The following is a 21,626-nucleotide window of genomic DNA, read 5'->3' as shown; positions in this document are numbered from 1 at the left end:
AGAGTCCTTTCAGGTTCTGGATCTGCTTCCACAAGAATGTTCTTATCCTTGCTCCTGCTCATATGACAAAGAAGAAGGCACAGAAAAATAATAATAATAATAGAGATCCTTTATACCACAGTATAGGGATCCCTTTGTGAGTGGAAGAAAAGAGGGGGAGACAAAGAATGTGATGTAAAGGAAGAAACACAACTGTACGGATGGAAGAGATGTGAGATGAGATGTTAGGATATGAATGAATAAATAGAATGAGATGGGGGAGGGATAATTTTCGAAAATTATTTTGAAAAAGAGTTAGTGATTTTTGAAAAATGGTTTTTGAAAAAATGTTAGTAATTTTCGAAAATTAAGTTTTAAAAATTAAAAATAAAAATAATTAGTTAATAAAAAAGAAATTTTTGAAAAAGAGGGAAGATATTTTCGAAAATTAGAGAGAGAGAGTTAATTAGGTAGTTTTGAAAAAGTTAAGAAACAAACAAAAAGTTAGTTAGTTAGTTGAAACAAATTTTGAAAAGATAGGAAGTTAGGAGGTTAGGAAAGATATTTTGAAAAGATATTTTTGAAAAAGATAAGATGAGAAGATATTTTTGAAAAGATATGATAGAAATTAGTTTTTGAAAAAGATTTGATTTTTAAAATCACAATTAATGACTTGATTCATAAGAAATCACAAGATATGATTCTAGAACTTAAAGTTTGAATCTTTCTTAACAAGCAAGTAGCAAACTTCAAATTTTTGAATCAAAACACTAATTGATTATGTTATTTTCGAAAATTTGGTATAAAAATAAGAAAAAGATTTTTGAAAAATATTTTTGGAATTTTCGAAAATAACTAAGAATTTTGAAAAAGATTTGATTTTTGAAAAAGATTTTGAAAAAGATAAGATTTTCAAATTGAAAATTTGATTTGACTCATGAGAAACAATTTGATTTTAAAAATTTTTGAAAAAGTCAATCCAAATTTTCGAATTTGATGAGAGAAAAAGGGAAAGATATTTTTTTTTATTTTTGAAATTTTTATGAAAAACATGAAAAATATGCAATGCATGAAATTTTTAGATCAAAACAATGAATGCATGCAAGAATGCTATGAATGTCAAGATGAACACCAAGAACACTTTGAATGTCATGGTGAACATCAAGAACATATTTTTGAAAAATTTTTTATGCAAAGAAAACATGCAAGACACCAAACTTAGAATTCTTTAATGCTTACGCACTAAGAATTCAAGAATGCATATGATAAACATGAAAAGACACAAAACAAAAAATCATCAAGATCAAACAAGAAGACTTACCAAGAACAACTTGAAGATCATAAAGAACACCATGAATGCATAAAATTTTCAAAAAAATGTAAGATGCATATGCAATTGACACCAAACTTATAACATGACTCAAGACTCAAACAAGAAACACAAAAATATTTTTGATTTTTTTGATTTTCTAATTTTTTTGGATTTTTATTTTCGAAAAATATTTAGAAAGAAAGAAAAATAAGGATTCCAAAATTTTTAATATGAATTCCAGGAATTTTGCCATGTTAGTCTAAAGCTTCAGTCCAGGAATTAGACATGGCTCACTAGCCAGCCAAGCTTTCAATGAAAGCTCCAGTCCAAAACACTAGACATGGCCAATGGCCAGCCAAGCTTCAGCAGATATGGATACTTTTCATGTATAGAGCAACTAAGTGTGTGAGAATCTCTTCATTTGTGATGGTAAGTTGAAACCCCAGTCCAAAAATTAGACATGGCTTACAGCCAGCCAGGATTCAACAAATCATCATGAAACACTAGAATTCATTCTTAAAAATTCTGAAGAAAAATATATTTTTGAAAACATTTTTATATTATTTTCGAAAACAGATGAGAAAATTTTAGAAATATTTTTGAAAAATTTTTTTGAAAATAAAATAAAAATAAAATTACCTAATCTGAGCAACAAGATGAACCGTCAGTTGTCCAAACACAAACAATCCCCGGCAACGGCGCCAAAAACTTGGTGCACGAAATTGTGATGTCCAGGCTCGAACAATCCCTGGTAATGGCTCCAAAGCTTGGTGCTTTGATCTTAATTCATAATTGTCACAACTTCGATACAACTAACCAGCAAGTGCACTGGGTCGTCCAAGTAATACCTTACGTGAGTAAGGGTCGAATCCCACGGAGATTGTTGGTATGAAGCAAGCTATGGTCACCTTGTAAATCTCAGTCAGGCAGATATAAAGTGATAATGGTGTTTTCGAATATGATATAATAAAATAGAGATAGAGATACTTATGTAAATCATTGGTAGGAATTTCAGATAAGCGAATGGAGATGCTTTTCGTTCCTCTGAACCTCTGCTTTCCTGCTATCTTCATCCAATCTGTCTTACTCCTTTCCATGGCTGGCTTTATGCAAGGGCATCACCGTTGTCAGTGGCTACATCCCCTCCTCTCAGTGAATAATATGCTCACGCACCCTGTCACGGCACGGCTATTCATCTGTCGGTTCCCGATCATGCTGGAATAGGATTCACCCTCCTTTTGCGTCTGTCACTAACGCCCAACAATCGCGAGTTTGAAGCTCGTCACAGTCATTCAATCATTGAATCCTACTCGGAATACCACAGACAAGGTTTAGACTTTCCGGATTCTCTTGAATGCCGCCATCATTCTAGCTTACGCCACGAAGATTCCGGTTAGGAGATCTAAGAGATACTCATTCTAGCTTATTTCATGTAGAACAGAAGTGTTTGTCAGGCACGCGTTCATAAGGGAGAAGGATGATGAGCGTCACACATAATCATCACCTTCATCACGTTCTTGGGTGCGAATGGATATCTTAGAAGAGAAATAAGAAGAATTGAATAGAAAACAGTAGTACTTTGCATTAATCTTTGAGGGACAGCAGAGCTCCACACCTTAATCTATGGAGTGTAGAAACTCTACCGTATGAAAATACATAAGTGAAGGTCCAGGCATGGCCGAGATGGCCAGCCCCCTAAACGAGATCAATAGTCTCCTAAGATGAACAATGGATTAAAACTGAGACCAAAGATGCCTAATACAATAGTAAGAGGTCCTATTTATAATAAACTAGCTACTAGGGTTTACATGAGTAAGTATTTGATGTATAAATCCACTTCCGGGGCCCACTTGGTGTGTGTTTGGGCTGAGCTTAAGTGTTCCACGTGCAGAGGCCATTTGTGGAGTTGAACGCCAGTTTCTGTGCCAGTTTGGGCGTTCAACTCTGGTTTTGGATCCTTTTCTGGCGCTGGACGCCAGATTTGGGCAGAAGGCTGGCGTTGAACGCCAGTTTACGTCATCTATTCTTGGCCAAAGTATGGACTATTATATATTTCTGGAAAGCCCTGGATGTCTACTTTCCAACGCAATTGGAAGCGCGCCATTTCGAGTTCTGTAGCTCCAGAAAATCCACTTTGAGTGCAGAGAGGTCAGAATCCAACAGCATCAGCAGTCCTTTTTCAACCTCTGAATCTGATTTTTGCTCAAGTCCCTCAATTTCAGCTAGAAAATACCTGAAATCACAGAAAAACACACAAACTCATAGTAAAGTCCAGAAATGTGAATTTAACATAAAAACTAATGAAAACATCCCTAAAAGTAACTAGATCCTACTAAAAACATACTAAAAACAATGTCAAAAAGCGTATAAATTATCCGCTCATCAGATTCCTTCTTAGCCAACAAATACTTTAACGTCGCATGATCCGAGTACACTACCACCTTGGAACCAAGTAGATACGCTCGGAATTTATCCAAAGCGAAGACAAAAGCCAACAACTCTTTTTCGGTGGTAGTGTAATTGGATTGGGCTCCATCCAATGTTTTTGATGCATAGGCAATGACATACGGATTCTTACCCTCGCTCTGTGCTAGCGCGGCTCCCACGGCAAAGTTTAAAGCATCACACATTATTTCGAATGGCCGACTCCAGTCGGGCCCTCTTACTATGGGAGCTTGGGTCAATGCAACTTTGAGCTTGTCAAAAGCCTCCATGCACTCTTTGGTTAGATCAAATTCAATGTCTTTTTGCAACAATCAAGATAGAGGTAGTGCCACCTTACTAAAGTCCTTAATAAATCGCCGATAAAAACCTGCATGACCAAGGAACACACGGATTTCCCTCTCAGAGGAGGGGTAAGAAAAACTAGATATAACATTGATCTTTGCCGAATCCACAGAAATACCATCATTAGAGACATCGTGTCCTAAAACAATACCTTATCTAACCATAAAATGACATTTCTCAAAATTTAAAACAATGTTTGATTTAGTACACCTTTCCAACACTTTTGCAAGGTTGTCCAAGCAAAGATCAAAAGAGTCCCCATAGACACTAAAATCGTCCATGAACACCTCTATTCAATGTTCTAGAAGATCCACAAATATGCTCATCATACATCTTTGGAAAGTTGCCGGTGCGTTGCATAAGCCAAATGGCATACGCTTGTAGGCATAAGTTCCAAAGGGGCACGTAAATGTAGTTTTCTCTTGATCCTCTAAAGCAATGTGGATTTGAAAATACCCCGAATAACCATCTAAGAAACAGTAATGAGATTTACCAGACAATCGATCCAACATTTGATCGATAAACCGTAACGAAAAGTGATCCTTCCTAGTGGCCGTGTTCAAACGCTGGTAGTCAATACATACCCGCCATGAGTTTTGCACCCTTATAGCTATAAGCTCCCCGCTCTCATTCTTGATTGTGGTCACCCCAGACTTCTTTGGAACAACTTGGACGGAACTTACCTATTCACTATCCGAAATGGGGTAAATGATGTCCGCCTCTAATAACCGGGTTACCTCCTTCTTTACAACCTCTAGAATGGTAGGATTCAAACACCTTTGAGGTTGCCGAATGGGTCTAGCTCCTTCTTCTAAGAAGATTCGGTGCTCACACACTTGGGGGCTTATGCCCACTAGATCCGCCAAGCTCCGTCCTATAGCTCTTTTGTTCCTTCTCAAAATATTAAGTAACTTTTTTTCGTGTTGAGGAGTGAGCTCCCTTACAACAATTACCGGGAACTTGTGAGCTTCATCAAGATAGGCATATTTTAGGTGGGGCGGTAGTGGTTTCAACTCTACATGTTGTTCTTGACTTGGCATTTGAACTTCCGGAGGATCCGGAGGGGGTACAGTGTTCTCTTCACATTCGTGGGGGCTCCCCACACTTGTTCCTTCAATCATATTCTTCTCATCAATATTTACACAATGCACTTCGACCACAACATTATCAATTAAGTCACACTGGAATATGGAATGATTCTCCGGTGGGTGTCTCATGGCTTCATCAAGACTAAAGCTAACAACTCTTCCGTCGATCTCAAAAGAATAAGTTCCCGAATAGACATCCAATTTGAACCTAGAGGTCCTCAAGAATGGCCTCCCAAGTAGGATAGATGATGTCCTTTCGGATTCACTAGGCGGCATCTCAAGGATGTGAAAATCAATCGAAAATACCAAACCCTTTATATTTACCAACACATCTTCCGTAATACCCGTCACAGTTATGATGCTCTTATCCGCCAAGACAAACCAAGCCGCCGACCGCTTCAACGGTGGGAGCTTCAATATATGATAAACGGAAAGAGGCATAATGCTAACGCATGCACCAAGATCACATATACAATCAATGAATTGGACTCCATCTATGGTACAAGTGACTAAGCAAGGACCCGGATCACCACACTATTCCGGTATTGCTCCCATAAAGCCGAAATAGAACTCTCCAATGGAATAATTTCTAACTCATGGATTCTATCTTTGTTCATACACAAATCCTTAAGAAACTTTGCATATTTGGGTACTTGATGGATAGCATCAAAGAGAGGGATAGTTACCTCAACTTTCTTGAACATCTCCACCATTTTGGGGTCAAGCTCTACACGCTTCTTAGTCTTTCTTGCCAATGTAGAAAATGGAATTGGTTGAGCAACTTCTTCCAAGACTTGCTCATCTTTAGAGACTTCACTCCTTGGTTAAGGGACTTCATCTTCAACTACCTCATGTGCTTCATCCTCCTCTTCGATTTCTTCTATCTCAATCACATCCTCATCTTGAGTAACTATCATTGGCCTAGGTGCCTTGGGACTCATCTCTTTCAATTGAGTTCCGGACCTCAAGGTAATGACATTGATGCCAACCTTGGGGTTGGGTAGAGGTTGAGAGGGTATAGCGCTAGAACTTGAAGCTTGAGGAGTGGAGGTAGAAGGTGGTTCCATACGAGCAATGAGGAGTGTCTCATCTTGATTGGAGGGAGGGGAAAGATAGGTGATTTGGGGGGTTTGTGATTGGTTGGGTTGAGGTGGTTGCCTATGATGAGGCGGTTGATAGGTTTGGTAGTTTCTTCCTTGGTTTGGTTGTTGATGTGGAGGGTTTTGTGAGTATCAGTTTTGTGAATTGTTGGTGTTCCATCTTTGGTTTCCTCCATTGTCCCTACCTCCTTATTGATAATTGTCCCGCCAACCTTAGTTGGAATTATCTCTCCAACCTTGATTATAGTTGTTACTCCCTTGATTATAATTATCTCCTTGTTGGGGATACCCTTGGTTGAAATTGCCTCCTTGTTGGTAGTAACTTTGATTTGGGCAGTCATAGAAATTATGGGTGGCCACCAAGGTGTTGTCTTCTTGGAGGCTTGGACATTCATCCGTGTAGTGGGAGTAGCAAGAGCAAATACCGCATACTCTTTGGGGGACCAATTGTTGATTTTGTTGTTGAGGAGGTGGTGGAGGTTATTATTGATGAAATGGAGGTTGTTGTTGATTTATTTGGAGTTGCTTTAGAATGCTTGTCATCTTGCCCAATATTTTGGTAAGGGCGGCAGGCTCACCACTAGAAGAAACTTCATTGACGGCTCTAGGGTGATTGCTCCTTTGTCTAGCATGCAAGGTGGATTCGGCCAAGTCAGAGATCAATTGCCATGCTTCCTCTGCCATTCTATATTTTGTCAAGGAACCATTGCTTGAAGCATCTAAGAGGATCTTGTCTTGTGGTTTTATTCCTTGACAAAAATAGCTAATCAACACTAGAGTGTCAGTCATATGGTTGGGGCATAAGTCAAGAAGCTTTTGGAATCGTTTCCAATACTCGTATAGCATTTCCAATTCACCTTGGACAATGCATGAAATTTCCTTCCACAACTTATCGGTCACTGATGAGCGGATATTTTATACCCTTTTTGGCATTATTTTTATATAGTTTTTGGTATGTTTTAGTTAGTTTTTATTATATTGTTATCAGTTTTTATTCAAAAATTATATTTTTGGACTTTACTATGAGTTTGTGTATTTTTCTGTGATTTCAGGTATTTTCTGGCTAAAATTGAGGAACCTGAGCAAAAATTTGATTCAGAGGCTGAAAAAGGACTGCAGATGCTGTTGGATTCTGACCTCCCTGCACTCGAAGTATATTTTCTAGAGCTACAGAAGTTCAAATTTGTGTTTTTATTTTCTTAAAGATTTCTAAAATTTATTCTTGGTGTTCATCTTGATCTTCTAAGTGTTCTTGGTGTTCATCTTGACATTCAAAGCTTTCTTGTTTGTTTTCTTTATTTTGATCTAAAAATTCTAAGTTTGGTGTCATTTTATTGTTTTTCTGTTTCCTCATTAAATTAAAAAAATATCTTTTCTCTTTATTTTAAGTTAATTTTCGAAATTTACATAAGAATTTCAGATTTTTATTTTAAAATTTTTATTTTATCTTATCTTAGTTTTAAAATTTCAAAATTCAAATCTTTTTCAAAATCTTATCTTATCTTATTTCAAATTCAAATTTCAAAATCAAATCTTTTCAAAATTTAAATTTTTTTCAAATCTTTATCTTATATTGTTGACTTTTTCAAAATTCAAAATTCAAAATTTAAAATTCAAAATTTAATTTTAAATTTCAAATCTTTTTAATTTAAATTCCTTATCTTCTCTTACCTAACTTATCTTTTCTAATCTCAAATCTTTTTAAATCTTTTTCAAAATCTTTTTCTTTTTTATTTATCATTTTCGAAACTTGTTCTATTTTATTATTTTGATTGAAAAATTTTAAGTTTGGTGTTTTCTTGTTAAGAAAGTTTCAATCTTTAAAATTTTAAAGTCATATCTTTTTCAAATCTTTTTAATTAATTAATTATTTTAGTTTTCAATTATCTTTTAATTTTTGAACGTATATTCGACTTTCCATTTATTTTATTTTATTTTATTTTCTTTTAATTTCGGTATTCAAAAAAAAATATTTTTAATCCACATCATCTCCCTTTCTCCATCATGGACCTAAGTGGAAATGAATAGTCCAGAAGGACTCTGGGGTCATATGCTAACGCCACTACTGCTTTATATGGGAGTAGTATCTGTATACCTCCCATCAGAGCCAACAGTTTTAAGCTAAACCCTCAGCTCATTATCATGGTGCAGCAAAATTACCAGTATTTCGGTCTTCCACAGGAAGAACCTATTGAGTTTCTGGCACAGTTCTTACAAATTGCTGACACAGTACATGATAAAGAAGTAGATCAGGATGTCTACAGATTATTACTGTTTCCATTTGCTGTAAAAGATGAAGCTAAGAGGTGGTTAAATAACCAACCCACAGCAAGCATAAGAACATGGAAACAGTTATCAGACAAATTTCTGAATCAATATTTCCCTCCAAAAAGGATGACACAGCTAAGGCTTTAAACAAGAGGATAATGAATCTCTTTATAATGCCTGGGAGAGGTACAGAGGGATGCTAAGGAAATGCCCCTCTGAAATGTTTTCAGAGTGGGTGCAGTTAGACATCTTTTACTATGGGCTTACAGAAAAGGCCCAGATGTCTCTAGACCACTCAGCTGGTGGATCTATACACATGAGAAAGACAATTGAAGAGGCTCAAGAGCTCATTGATACAGTTGCTAGAAATCAATATCTATACTTGAGTAGTGGGTCCTCCATGAAAGAAGAAGCTAAAGCAGTATCCACTGAACTTAGTCCTCAAGAACAAGTTGCTGAACTCAATTAGCAATTGCTTATTATAACAAAATAGTTTGAAGAATTCAAAGAGATGTTCCAAGACACTAAAAATGCTAACAAGAATATGGAAGCACAATTGGATCAGACAAGATAGCAGCTATCTAAACAGATAGCAGAAGAATGCCAAGCTATTCAATTAAGGAGTGGGAAGACATTGAATGTATCAACTCCAGGAAGCAGAAAACCAAGAAAGGAACAACTGACAGAGGATAACTAAATCACTGCCCAAAATCCCTCTGAGGACAGTAAGAGCCCAGAGAGGAATGATTTTGGCATTCAAAAGCCAGAAAAGGGTAAAAAGCTGGCGTTAAACGCCCATTGGATAGCCAAATCTGGTGTCCAAACGCCAGAAAAGGGTGGCAATCTGGCGTTAAACGCCCATGTAGCACCCAATTCTAGCGTTCAAACGCCAACAAGGGATCAGACACCTGCAAGTGCTGATAACAAACCCCTTAGGCAGGCTTCTCCAACCACTTCTGTAGGAAATAAACCTGCAGCAACTAAGGTTGAAGAATATAAAGCCAAGATGCCTTATCCTCAGAAACTCCGCCAAGCGGAACAGGATAAACAATTTGCCCGCTTTGCAGACTATCTCAAGACTCTTGAAATAAAGATTCTGTTTGCAGAGGCACTTGAGCAAATACGCTCTTATGCTAAGTTCATGAAAGAGATCTTAAGCCATAAGAAGGATTGGAGAGAAAGTGAAAAAGTTTTCCTCACTAAAGAATGCAGTGCAGTCATTCTGAAAAGCTTACCAGAGAAGTTTAAAAATCCCAGAAGTTTTATGATACCATGCACATTAGAGGGTGCTTGCACCAAGACAGCTTTATGTGATCTTGGGGCAAGTATCAACCTAATACCTGCATCCACTATCAAAAAGCTTGGTTTGACTGATGAAGTTAAACCAACCCGGATATGCCTCCAACTTGCTGATGGCTCCATTAAAATCCCATCAGGCATAATTGAGGACATGATTGTCAAGGTTGGGCTATTTGCCTTTCCTACTGACTTTGTAGTGCTGGAAATGGAAGAGCACAAGAGTGCAGCTCTCATTCTAAGAAGACCCTTCCTAGCAACTGGACGAACCCTCATTGACGTCCAAAAAGGGGAGATAACCCTGAGAGTCAATGAGGATGAGTTTATGTTGAGTGCTGTCAAAGCAATACAGCATCCAGACACACCAAAAGACTGCCTGAGCGCTGATATTATTGACTCCTTGGTGGAAGAGGTCAATATGACTGAGAGTCTCGAATCAGAGATAGAGGAAATTTTTAAATATGTTCAGCCTGATCTGGAGGAACCAGAGAGAACAGAAGAACCTCTAAAAACTCCTCAGGAAGAGGATAAGCCTCCTAAATCCGAGCTCAAACCACTACCACCATCCCTAAAATATGTATTTCTGGGAGAAGATGACACTTTTCCAGTGATCATAAGCTCTGCTTTAAAGCCACAGGAAGAGAAAGCACTAATTCAGGTGCTGAGGACACACAAAACAGCTCTTGGGTGGTCCATAAGTGATCTTAAAGGCATTAGCCCAGCAAGATGCATGCACAAGATCCTATTGGAGGATGATGCTAAGCCAGTGGTTCAACCACAGAGGCGGCTAAATCCAACCATGAAGGAGGTGGTGCAGAAAGAGGTCACTAAGTTACTAGAGGCTGGGATTATTTATCCTATTTCTGATAGCCCCTGGGTGAGCCCTGTCCAAGTTGTCTCCAAGAAGGGAGGCATGATAGTGGTTCATAATAAAAAGAATGAACTAGTTCCTACAAGAACAGTTACAGGGTGGCATATGTGTATTGACTACAGAAGACTCAATACAGCCACCAGAAAGGATCATTTTCCTTTACCATTCATAGACCAGATGCTAGAGAGACTAGCAGGTCATGAATACTACTGCTTTTTGGATGGCTATTCAAGTTACAACCAAATTACAGTAGATCCTCAGGACCAAGAGAAAACAGCATTCACATATCCTTTTGGAGTATTTGCCTACAGGAGGATGCCATTTGGTCTGTGCAATGCACCTGTAACCTTTCAGAGGTGTATGCTCTCTATCTTCTCTGATATGGTAGAGAAATTTTTGGAAGTCTTCATGGATGACTTCTTAGTATTTGGAGACTCATTCAGCTCCTGTCTTGACAATCTAGCACTTGTCCTGAAAAGGTGCCAAGAGACTAACCTGGTTTTAAATTGGGAGAAATGTCACTTCATGGTGACTGAAGGAATTGTCCTTGGGCACAAAATTTCAAACAGGGGAATAGAGATGGATCAAGCTAAGGTAGAGGTAATTGAAAAATTACCACCACCTACCAATGTTAAAGCAATCAGAACCTTTCTAGGGCATGCAGGATTCTATAGGAGGTTTATAAAGGATTTCTCAAAAATCACAAAATGTTTGAGCAATCTGCTAGCTGCTGACACACCATTTATCTTCGATACAGAGTGTCTGCAGGCATTTAAAACTCTGAAAGCTAAACTGGTCACATCACCAGTCATTTTTTCACCAGACTGGACATTACCATTCGAACTAATGTGTGATGCCAGTGACCATGCTATTGGTGCAGTATTGGAACAGAGGCATAACAAGCTTCTACATGTCATTTATTATGCTAACTGTATTTTAAATGACGCACTAGAAGAACTACACAACCACAGAAAAGGAGTTGCTTGTAGTGGTTCACGCCATTGACAAGTTCAGATCTTATTTAGTAGGATCAAAAGTGATTGTGTACACTGACCATGCTGCTCTAAAATATCTCCTCACAAAGCATGATTGAAAACCCAGGCTCATAAGATGGGTGTTGCTTCTGCAAGAGTTTGATATAGAAATAAGAGACAGAAAGGGGACAAAAAACCAGGTAGCTGATCACCTATCCCGGATAGAACCAGTAGTAGGAGTGTCCCTCCCTCCTACTGAGATCTCTGAAACCTTCTCAGATGAGCAACTCTTTGCCATTGAGGAAGTACCATGGTTTGCAGGCATTGCAAACTATAAAGCTGTGAGATTCATACCCAATGAGTACAGCAAGCAGCAAACAAAAAAACTGATTACTGATGCAAAGTACTATTTGTGGGATGAACTATATCTCTTTAAGAGGTGTGCAGACGGAATGATCCGTAGATGTGTACCTAGAGAAGAGGCACAGAAGATCCTATGGCATTGCCATGGATCACAATATGGAGGACATTTCGGAGGTCGGCGGACAGCCACCAAGGTTCTCCAATGTGGCTTCTACTGGCCTACTCTCTACAGAGACTCCCGAGAGTTTATACGTAACTGTGACAGTTACCAGAGAGCTGGTAATCTGCCTCACGGTTATGCCATGCCTCAGCAAGGGATCTTAGAGATTGAGTTATTTGATGTATGGGGTATTGACTTCATGGGGCCTTTCCCACCATCATACTCAAACACTTATATTCTGGTGGCAGTAGACTATGTATCTAAATGGGTAGAGGCAATTGCAACACCCACTAATGATACTAAGACAATGATGAAGTTCTTCCAGAAGCATATCTTCAGCAGGTTCGGTGTCCCTAGGATACTAATCAGTGATGGAGGCACTCATTTCTGTAATAAACAGCTTGACTCTGCTCTGGTCAGATATAGAATTAACCATAAAGTGGCCACTCCATATCATCTACAGACAAATAGGCAGGGTGAAGTCTCAAATAGAGAACTAAAACGAATCCTAGAATGGACTGTAAGTACCCGTAGAAAGGATTGGGCAAGAGGTCTGGATGATGCTCTGTGGGCATACAGAACAGCATTCAAGACTCCTATAGGAACCTCTTCATACCAGCTTGTGTATAAAAAAGCCTGTCATCTGCCAGTAGAACTGGAACACAAGGCCTACTGGCACTACAAGAAAAAGACGTATTTGTAACAAAAAATATTGTTACAAAACGTCGATATTTTGACACAAAAGTTTTTTGTAACAAAAAAAGGGGTCCATTGCAGTAAGTCCCGTTACAAAAAGTTTTTGTAACGAAAAATGGAACTGTTACAATTCAATACCATATTTTGTAAAAAATTTTTTTGATACAAAAAACCAGAAGCCGTTACAAAACTGGTAACAAATTTTGATCTTGAAGGTATTTTTCGTGACAGTAAATTTTTTTCTTCAGTTACGAAAGCGAATAAGTTATTTTGTAACAACTTTATTTTTATTACAAATTACGTGCATAATTTAGTAAATTAGTTTTTAAATTAACTAATATAATAACGCTTTTAATAAGCTAGTTTACATCTATTTAATATGCAAAAACATACATAAGTCAAACAAGATCCTTCTAGCTAAAATTGTCTTGAAACAAAATAACATTAGCTAGTGAGTACATGGATTAGTTCAACCATAACATAAAAGTTCTAACATAAAAGTTCAACCAAAACATAAAAGTTCTAACATAGATTAGTGTCTCTATGCATCAAAACATTCTTGAGCCCTCAAGGTTACATATGGTCACCCTTTCAGCATTCCTGTAAATAAGAAAAACCAAAACCAAAAAGTTAGAAACAAGATATAACACTATCTATAATTTTTCCACTAAGTTTTATCCAAACTGTTTATAAAAAATTCGGCAGAACCTCCCCTAAAAATTGGATATTTCCACCGTTTACGGTTCCAACAAACACAACCAATATGCAACTTATGTCTCAGCCATACCCAACCAAATTTATCAAAGCAATCAATAGGACATTTGTCATTTTTCAACCATGACACAAGTAAAATATGATAAAGAGATCCATATACAAATTAAAATATACTAATATAAAATGGGAATCATCTACAAAAATATATTAAAAACATAAGCAACTTTACGAGTACCTTTAGGGTCTAGTTTGTTTCATTGTCAAAGCGCGCTATGAGAGAGTTGACAACAGCTTGTTGAGCTTCCAATTGAGCTTTCATTTGAGCTAATTCTTCCTCTTGCCGTGTTCGTTGCTCTTCAAGTTTTTCTTTAAGCACATCTATTTCCTTTGTTAGCTCCTCACGGTCTTGCATTGCCTCTTGAAGTTGTGCTTGAATCCTTAACTTAGACTTTGAAGCCTTTATGCCATAACTTGCACCACTTTTGTCACCTCTCACAATTAGAAAAGCTTCATTTGGAGTGAGAGGATTTTCCAAATCATAGGAGTCATCAAGCATAGTGCTAATGTCATCCTACACAATCCAATTTGTAATTTGAAAATGGAGATAATATTTAACTTCCATGCAACAAAAAGAAGAAAAGCTTAAGAATGTTACATCAATTTGTTTAGCTTTTTCATTCACCCATTCTCCATTACTCTTTTGATGAGTAATTTGCCATAATTCTTGAATGTCAGGCTCGACACTGGTTCTAGGATGGCGCTGCAAATTTTTTGGAAGTGTAAAATATAGCATGTAGTTAAGTGCAAACATGACATAGCAAAAAATAGAAGACCAAATTAAAACTTTAAGACTATTTACCCGATCACGTCTAACAACTTGAAATGTCCTTCGACCAACAATATGGGGTACAACATGATGCTTTCTATTATCTTTGTTTCTTAAACTTTTTTCCTATAGAAGACCAAACTCACAAAAGACAAAAGGAGGTCAGCTATAATAATTTGCATTGACCTAAAATAGCAAAACAACATAAAAAAAACCTCAATGGTTGTCACAATGAAAATTTTAAACCTGAAAAGAAGGACTTCCAAAGTAGGACACCAAAGTCTCCCATGTCTCCGGTAGAACATTGTTTGGTGGATTTTGAAGGCGCTCCTCATCAGTTTGATACAACTCATAGTGCTCACGCAATCTTGAGCGCCAACTTCGATAACATATGTTAGCCTTAGCTAAAATTATATTGCGCATTACTTGCGTATCAGCTATATCAAACTTTTCCTACAAATGATTTGTCAAAGTTAGTTAGCAGAAATAACTTCTATAATAAACTGAATAACAGAAAATATAAATATATATTACCAAAACAATGTCGCATATTTTTTGCTTGACATCATCTCCAACTTGGCTCCATTTCTCTACATCCAAAGGAGCATTTTGTCTTGTAACGATACCCACTTCAGATGCAAACAGATCAGCATGGATGCCATTAGGAGCTAATTTCTCCAAAGAGATCGGCAATTCCAATTTCCCATTTGTCTTTGTTTTGATAACCCTATTTGTTGCAATCCCATGCGAAGGTCCCCTTTTACCAATACGCCTATCAACAGGGGCAGTGGGTGGTGCTGAAGTAGTGTCTGTCGGGGCTGGGACAAATGCTGCTGGGGCTGGGGCAGGGGCTGCATGGCTGCCAGGGCTGGGGCAGGGTCTGCCGGGGCTGCAGGGGCTGCCAGGGCTAGGACAGATGCTGCAGGGGCTGCAGAAGCTGGGATAGGTGCTGCAGGGGCTGGGATAGGTGCTGCAGGGGCTGCCGGGGCTGGGACGGGGCAGGGGCACGCGCTGCAGGGGCCGTGGCAGGTGCTCGTGGTGTATAACCAGATGCAGCAGCCCTTGTCAATCTCCGTGTAGCCATTATGTTACGCAATCTACAATAAAGTTAACAGAGATAAAATTAGAAAAATGAAATAAAAAAATAGCAACATCGTTTAATATACAATTACACAAAGGAAAGCACATCAATAAAAGTTGGTACTTGATTCAAAATATATTATAGTTTTCAAAAAAGTTAAACAAGTGGAATAAAGATTGAAGAACTTTGCAAATGTAAATATGATGTAATTCATAAAGTTTAACTACTTTAAAGGCAATCACCATTCCTATACAAAAAGTGGATAAAGTATATTCACAAATAACCTAAAAATCAAATAATCAACCATGTTACACACCAATACTTTCAACCACAACAACATCAGTATAATCAACTAACAATATTTTCAACCACAATAACAGCAGAATCAAGGTTCAATATTTCAGCTAAGATTATCAACTAACAGCATAGTTAACAATACTCAAATAAACTGAAGTTACCTTTAGCAGAAACGTAATAGGACCAGACCCGACCAGCAGGAGAAGAAGGACAACCGAATCAGACCAGCAGAGGCAAAGGACAACGCCGGATGAGCAGAGTAGCATAAACTATCCTAGATTAATGCAATGTAAAATACACAAAATTATTAACAGAATTTAAACAATATCCCTATGTTACTAAGGATCAAATAGTTACCTACTTTACTCAATTCACAAACACAAAAGTATAAAAAAAATATTGGAACAGAATAAAAAGAAAGCATAAGCTAACAACACTAATATAGTCAAACAGATATAAAAACTAATATTTTCAGTCACAACATCAGCAGAATCAAGGTTCAATACTACTTTTAACTGGACTTACCTTCAGCAGAGGAGACGAGCAGAGGAGACCGCCAGTAGACCAACGAAACACGGCTGAACCAGAAGAAATTGAAGACTGCAACACAACACCAGAAGAAGACCCTTTTTTAAAAATTCATCATTTCACTATCAAGCTAGAAGACAAACTTTTTAGTGCTAATAGAGGTTTCTTCTGCTTTATTATGTAACTCAGGTTTTCCAACTTTAGTATACAACCCTCAAGAAAGGAAAAAGAACAAACAGAACAACATATTAAATCATTTATTTTTACATAATTAGCATCAATTTTTCTCTTCTAAACCTACAATAAAACAACAAGAATTACGTCCACAAAATTAATTTACAATAACTACATATTAGAAAAAATCATCACCTCTAGACTGAAGAATGGCAGAAGCAGATCAAAGTTCAGTTCTCAGCGACGGGTTGGGGCCGTTCCACCGTCGAAGACGCAGGCCACCGGCGAGGAGATGTGACCGCACGATCAGAGCTTCGGCACGAGCAGAGCTTCGGCAGGAACAGCGCACATCCAGCAGAGGACTCACCCACCAAGACGACCACAGATACGGTGGTAGCAGAAACAGAAGAGGCTAGACGCAGAGGCAGAGAAGGCAGAAGGCAGCGGAGCCAAGACGGCCACGCCGACAGAGACGGAGGTGAGGAGTGGCACCCACGAACCAGATTCGACCAGCGACTTGAGGACCACGACGCAGCCGAAGACATCTCCGAGGGGCTACGCCGGTGACTCTTTCTCCTGCAAGCAGCTCCTTTTTCCTTCACAGATAGGGTTTGTTGACGGCGCCATGGGTTGAGAGTTACTGAGTGTGAGGCTTCGAGTGAGGTGGGGGAATGGGGGAACCTTAGGGTTTTTTTACCATTTTACATTCACTAGCTATTAGCCCTTGGTTTTTTTAACATTGCATTTAGTTTTTTACATTTTCTTGGAATAATTTTAACTCTTTGTTATTTATATTTATAAATTAATAAAAAAATTTAAATTTTACAAATTAGTTTTAAGTTATTTTAAAATTCTGATTATTATAAATTATATACTAATTTTCTAAAGGAATATAAATTAATATTTACATCATTTAAAAATTAATGAATATGTAAAAAATAATCTATACAATATATTTTAAAAGAATTATATAAAAAAAATTTTTTATTTCTGAAACAAAATAAAATTATTTTAAAAAAATATAAAGACAATTTTTTTAATTCTTAAAGTTTTTAACATTTTGAAAAAAAATGTATAAATTATACACATATTTTATGACACAAAATAAAACTTGTTACAAACAATATTAAATTTCGTGACAAATTAATTTTTTGTTACAAATTAATTTAAGTTTTTCAGACAAAAAAATATTTTGTTACAAAACATTTGATTTTTTGAAACAAAAAACTATTTTGTTACAAAATACTACGAATTTTTGCAACTACTTTATGTTTTGTTACAAAACATTACAATATTTTGTAACAAAACACCGGCGCGTTACAAAAACTACCATCATTTGTAACAAAATAAAATGTATTGTTACAAAATATCTGGATGTTTAGTAACAACTTGTAATGTTGTTACAAAACATACTTTTTTTGTAACAATCAGCAACTATTAATACAAAAAAATGGTTTTTTGTAACAATTTTTAATTTGATACAAAATTTTTGTTACAAATGTTCCATTTTCTTGTAGTGTGGGCAATCAGGTTCCTAAACCTTGATGCTAAGGTAGCTGGAGAAAAGAGATTACTCCAGTTGAATGAGCTAGAGGAATTCAGACTCAGTGCTTTCGAAAATGCTAAAATCTACAAGGAGAAAGCAAAAAGATGGCATGACAAAAGGCTATCATCTAGAGTCTTTGAGCCAGGACAGAAGGTCCTGTTGTTTAACTCTAGGCTTAGATTGTTCCCTGGGAAATTGAAATCCTGATGGAAGGGACCATATGTGATTATAAGTGTATCACCATATGGATATGTAGAGCTTCAGGATATTGACTCTGACAAAAAGTTCATTGTTAATGGACAGAGAGTCAAACATTATCTTGAAGGCAATGTTGAGCAAGAATGGTCAAAACTGAGACTAAATTAAAAACCTCAGTAGAAGTCCAGCTAAAGACATTAAAGAAGCGCTTATTGGGAGGCAACCCAATCTTATTTATATATGTTAATCAATTTTTCATTTCTTTTTCCATTGTTATTTTATGTTTTCTTTAGATTGATGATCATGTGGAGTCATAAAAACAGCTGCAGAATTAAAGCAGAATCAAAAACAGGATAAAAATAGCACACCCTGGAGGACAAGCTCACTAGCGTTTAAACGCCAGTGAGGATAGCAGAATGGGCGTTTAACGCCCATGCAGGCAGCATTCTGGGCGTTCAGAAAAATGCCCAGTAAAGAAGGATTCCTGGCGTTTAATGCCAGCCAGGGTATCAGGCTGGGCGTTAAATGCCCAAAAAGGCACTCAAGTGGGCGTTAAACGCTAGAATAGATAGCATTCTGGGCGTTTAACGCCAGGATGACACAAGGGAGGTACTTTTGTTTCCAATTCAATTTTTTTCGAATTTTCATGTTTTAATTCAAAATTTCATGCATCAAAACATTACAAACATTCAATTTTTTTCCATTCCCAAAAATTAATAATCTTATAATTTCTTTTTAATTCTTTTTCAATTCTTTTCAATTCCTTCCAAAACGTTTTCAAAACTTACATATCTTTTCAAATTATTTTCAACTCTTTTTAAATTTTCTAGTATACAGTAATAAGTTTTCAAAATTAATTGCATCATTCTTCTTCTACTCCCTTCTATCTTATTTTGCTTGAGGACAAGCAAATCTTTTAAGTTTGGTGTGGAAAAGCTCAACTTCTTGCTTTTCATAACCACTAATTGCACCTAAGGCCAGAGAAACCTCTAGGAAGAGGAGCAACAAAGGCAAGGAAGAGACATAGAGGGGCTCAAGCACTCCATAAGATCTTCAAGAGGAAGAACTAGCCGCCATCACTAAGGTGGACCCGTTCTTTAATCTCCTTGTTCTTATTTTTCTGTTTTTTGGTTTTTATGCTTTATGTTTTGTCCATGTTTGTGTCTCTATTACATGATCATTAGTATCCAGTGCCTATGTCTCAAAGTTATGAATGTCCCATGAATCCTTCACCTTTCTTAAATGAAAAATATTTTTATTTGCAAAAGAACAAGAAGTACATAAATTTTGAATTTTAAATAGTTTAATTATTTTGATGTGGTGGCAATACTTTTTGTTTTCTGAATGAATGCTTGAACAGTGCATATTTTTTGATATTGTTGTTTATGAATGTTAAAATTGTTGGCTCTTGAAAGAATAATGAAAAGGAGAAATGTTATTGATAATCTGAAAAATCATAAAATTGATTCTTGAAGCAAGAAAAAGTAGTGAAAAAGAAGATGCTTACAAAAAAATGGCAAAAAAAAAAAAAAGAAAGAAAAAGAAAAAAAAAACAAGTAGAAAAAGCCAATAGCTCTTTAAACCAAAAGGCAAGAGCAAAAAGCCAATAACCCTTTAGACTAAAAGGCAAGGGTAAAAAGGATCCAAGGCTTTGAGCATTAATGGATATGAGGGCCCAAAGGAATAAAATCCTGGTCTAAGTGGCTAAACCAAGCTGTCCCTAACCATGTGCTTGTGGCGTGAAGGTGTCAAGTGAAAAGCTTGAGACTGAGCGGTTAAAGTCGTGGTCCAAAGCAAAAAGAATGTGCTTAAGAGATCTAGACACCTCTGACTGGGGACTTTAGCAAAGCTGAGTCACAATCTGAAAAGGTTCACCCAGTTATGTGTCTGTGGCATTTATGTATCCGGTGGTAATACTGGAAAACAAAATGCTTAGGGTCACGGCCAAGACTCATAAAGTAACTGTATTCAAGAATCAACATACTGAACTAGGAGAATCAATAACACTATCTGAATTCTGAGTTCCTATAGATGCCAATCATTCTGAACTTCAAAGGATAAAGTGAGATGCCAAAACTGTTCAGAAGCAAAAAGCTACTAGCCCCGCTCATCTAATTAAAACTGATCTTCATAGATATTTTCGAAATCTATTGTATATTCTCTTTTTTTTTATCCTATTTTGTTTTTAGTTGCTTGGGGACAAGCAACAATTTAAGTTTGGTGTTGTGATGAGCGGATATTTTATACCCTTTTTGGCACTATTTTTATATAGTTTTTAGTATGTTTTAGTTAGTTTTTATTATATTTTTATTAGTTTTTATTCAAAAATCACATTTCTGGACTTTACTATTAGTTTGTGTGTTTTTCTGTGATTTTTGGTATTTTCTGGCTGAAATTGAGGAACCTGAGCAAAAATCTGATTCAGAGGTTGAAAAAGGACTACAGATGTTGTTGGATTCTGACCTCCCTGCACTCGAAGTAAATTTTCTGGAGCTACAGACGCCCAAATGGCACGCTCTCAATTGCATTGGAAAGTAGACATCCTGGGCTTTCCAACAATATATAATAGTCCATGCTTTGCCAGAGATTTGATGGCCCAAATTGGCGTTTAAAGTCAGCCTAAAAATTCTGGCGTAAAACGCCCAAAATGGCACCAGAATTGGAGTTAAACGCCCAAACTGGCACCAAAGCTGGTGTTTAACTCCACGAACAGCCTAAACACGAAAAATCTTCAATGCTCAGCCCAAGCACACACCAAGTGGGTCATAGAAGTGGATTTCTGCACTATCTGCACTTAGTTACTCATTTTATGTAACCCTAGGTTGCTAGTTTAGTATAAAAACTACTTTTAGAGATTCATTTTAGACCTTATGACATTTTTTACACTTGATACTGTATCTTTGACGGCATGAGTCTCTAAACCCCATAGGTGGGGGTGAGGAGCTCTGCTGTGTTTAAATGGATTAATGCAATTACTACTGTTTTCTATTCAATCACGCTTGATTCTATTCTAAGATACTCATTCGTACTTCAATCTGGAGAAGATGATGATCCGTGACACTCAACATTATTCTCAAATCTATGAATGCGTGCCTGACAACTACTCCCGTTCTATCTGAGCTCAACGTAGTCATTGGGCGACAGCTTGAGTGCGTATCTCTTGGGTTTCTGATCCACGGATCGAGTCCGGAGGTTAGAACCTTCGTGGTATAGGCTAGAACCAATTGGCAGCATTCCTGGGATCCGAAAAGTCTAAACCTTGTCTGTGGTATTCTGAGTAGGATCTGGGAAGGGATGACTGTGACGAGCTTCAAACTTGCGAATGTTGGGCACAGTGACAGTGTGCAAAAGGACAATGGTCCTATTCC

Source organism: Arachis hypogaea, chromosome 15 (assembly GCF_003086295.3).
Source record: "Arachis hypogaea cultivar Tifrunner chromosome 15, arahy.Tifrunner.gnm2.J5K5, whole genome shotgun sequence".
In the NCBI taxonomy this organism is placed as follows: domain Eukaryota; kingdom Viridiplantae; phylum Streptophyta; class Magnoliopsida; order Fabales; family Fabaceae; genus Arachis; species Arachis hypogaea.
This window is presented reverse-complemented; position numbering follows the sequence as displayed.